The sequence below is a fragment of the Vicia villosa genome, linkage group LG2, assembly GCF_029867415.1.
Source record: "Vicia villosa cultivar HV-30 ecotype Madison, WI linkage group LG2, Vvil1.0, whole genome shotgun sequence".
NCBI lineage: Eukaryota > Viridiplantae > Streptophyta > Magnoliopsida > Fabales > Fabaceae > Vicia > Vicia villosa.
Window position 1 is genome coordinate 18,758,675 of NC_081181.1, and position 3,315 is coordinate 18,761,989.

Sequence of the window (3,315 nt, forward strand, 5' to 3'; positions counted from 1 at the left end):
TTCCCAATAAATATTTGGAGGAATCTCTTCTTACTTTTGAATTCTAACCGACTATAAGTAGATTTCGACTGGAAAAATTGCGTCATGTCCAAATGTGAGTGGGAAAGGTGTAGTATTGGTTGCTTCTTTAGGTGACGTTTGACAGGCCCAAAGTGCTTGGTCTAGAGTCTTATGCCAATAGGCTTTCTTCCCACATGTTTCTTTATCAGACCAATTATCACTTTGTTGGCTGCTTCGACATGGCCATTTGCTTGAGCATAATAAGGTGTAAATGTTAATAATTTGAAACCCACTTCTTTTGCAAATTCCTGCATCTTTCGACCAGTAAAGACTGATCCTTGGTCTGTTGTTATGCTCTCTGGGATTCCAAACCTATAGAGTATTTATTTTTGAATGAATTCAATAACAACCTCTTGATCTACATTTATTAATGGTATGGCTTCGACCCACTTTGTAAAATAATCTATTCCTACCAAGATATATCTTTGGCCTTTAGATAAGGTAGGTCGAATCTCTCCAATTAAGTCCAATGCCCATCATCTTAAAGGCCATGGCTTGATGATTGGATGTAGTTCACTTGCAGGAGCATGTTGGACACTTGCATGCATCTGACATTCTTGACATCCTTTTGCAAAGTCTATGCAGTCTTTCAACATAGTGGGCCAATACATCCCATAACGAAATAACAACCATTTCATTTTGTGCCCTGCTTGATGGGCTCCACATGCTCCACTATGTACACTAGATAATGCTAAATAAGCTTCACTTTCGCCTAAGCATTTCAACAAGATTCCCTCAGGGGTCTTCTTGAATAACTCATTTCCCATTAAGAAATAAGACAATGCTCTATATTTAATTTTCTTTTCAGTGTCTATCAAAGGATCTTTAAGATAATTGATAATTGGACTCCTCCAATCTGTATCTACTAAATTGTCCATAATCAATACTTCAAATTCCTCTGGGTTAGCAAAACCTAGTTGTGTAGTCTCCAAGTCTGTTGGAGATAATCTAGTGGCCACTGATTTCCCTCTAACTTCGACCAATTCTTCTAACATTTCTTTCGACACTTTGTATCTTTATGCTATTTGCGCCAAATCATTTGCCTCTTGATTCTTTATCCTGGGGACATGTTTCAAATCCACGTACTCAAATTTTTTGAGCAGCCTATTTGCCATGACAAAGTACATAATCAGGTTCTCCTTTATGCACTTATACTCCTTTGTTAGTTGTTTCACTACCAGTTCAGAGTCTCTTTGATTTCGAATTTGGTTTCCCCCAATTCAAACAAAGCTTCAAGTCCTGAAAGTAGAGCTTCGTATTATGCTTCATTATTGGAACATAGAGGGCCTTCGATTCTATACTTGAGTTTCACTGGAATTCCTTCCGGAGAAATTATGAGAACTCCAACTCCAGTTCCATCTTTGTGTGTCAATTCATCGAAGAATAATCGCCATGGTTTTATTTCAACCTATTGCGGATGGCTTTCGACCACTGCATGGTCCACAATGAAGTCTGATACTATTTGTCCTTTCATTGCTTTTAAAGGCAAAAAGGTGAAAGAGTATTCAGTAAGGGCTAAGGCCAATTTTCCAATTCGACTGTGCAATATTGGCTTAGACAACATATGTTTAATGACATCAAAGTGAGAAGAAACATAAACATCAACTGGTTTTATATAATACTTAAGTTTTACACAAGAAAAATACAAACAAAGGCAGAGTTTTTCTATAGCAGTATATCTAGTCTCTGCATCATTCAATACCCTACTTAAGTAATAAATGGCTCTTTCGACGCCATCTTCATCCTCTTGAGCTAACATGCTACCTATGGTAGTGTCAGAGGCTGATATGTATAGTCTCATATGCTTCTTCCCATTTGGAGGTGACAAGATAGGTGGATGCATCAAATATTGCTTTATCTTTTCAAATGCTTCTTGATGCTCTTTATTCCACTTAAATCTTCCTTGTTTCAGACGGAGAATGGGAGAAAAGGCTTGTGTTCGACCACTCAAACTAGAGATGAATCTTCTTAGTAAATTTATCTTTCCCAATAATGAATGTAACTCCTTCTTTGTTGATGGTGCTTTTGTTTCCATGATAGCCTTTGTTTTATTCTGATTGATTTCTATCCCCTTCTTATGGACCACAAAGCCTAGAAAGTCTCTAGCTTGCACAAAGAAGGCACGTTTAAGAGGGTTCATCTTCAGGCCATGTTTCCTCATTCTTTCGAATGACTGGCGAAGATGATTTAGATGACTGTCATCTGAAGCAGATTTTATCACAATGTCATCTATGTATACCTGCATAAACGTTTCTATAAAATCATGAAATATAGAATTCATTGCTCTTTGGTAAGTAGCCACAATATTCTTTAAGTCAAAAGGCATAACAATCCATTCATAGGTGACTATTTCCCCCAAGGAATGGAAAAGCTGTTTTGGGCACATCTTCCTCAGTAATGAAGATCTGGTTATATCTAGAGTATCCATCTAACATACTAAGATACTCGAAAACTGCAGTTGAGTCTACTACTATTTCTGCCATAAGCATAAGATATTCATCTTTAGAGGTTGTTGCATTTAAATCACGAAAATATATGCATACTCTTAAAGAACCATTTTTCTTAATAACAGGTACTATGTTTGCAATCCATTCAACATACCTTGTGGTCCTGATGAATTTGCAACGAAGAAGTCTTTTGACTTCTATTTTGATCTTTGAGAGGATCTTTGGTGCGAACCTTCTGGGAGTCTGCTTGATGGGCTTATTTCCGTCCTTGATAGACAGCTTCAATTCGACCAAGTCTCTCTCCAAACCAGGCATTTCGTCATAATCCCAGGTGAAGCAGTCTTTATTCTCTTTTAGTAATGCAATGACCTTTGCTCTCACCTTGGGCTCCAATTTTGTGCTGATCTATGTAATCCTTTTCAAACTTCCGTCTCCAAGATCTACTTCTTCGAGGGTATCTTGAGCCAATATCTTTGCACTTGATGCCAATGGGTATTTCTCGAACCCCAAAGGTTCTTCGTCATAGATAGCATCTAGCCTTCGACTCACTTGTTCGCTTAGAACCTATTTGTCAGAAACCTGTTCGTCAGGGGGCTTTGGAATGAAGGGCACTCTAGGTCTTGCTATCTGTGATTCTTCATTTGTGGCTTCGACAGCCATGTTTGTTAATTCGGCCTCGAAAGCCGCTTTTCTCTTGTTCTCGGCTATGTAAGTCAAAATCTTTTTGAAGAAGGAAGACTCAAACATGATCAATGTCTTCGTCCCAGCCAGTTGGTCGTATTTTAGACGTTACTTCGATATCCTCTGA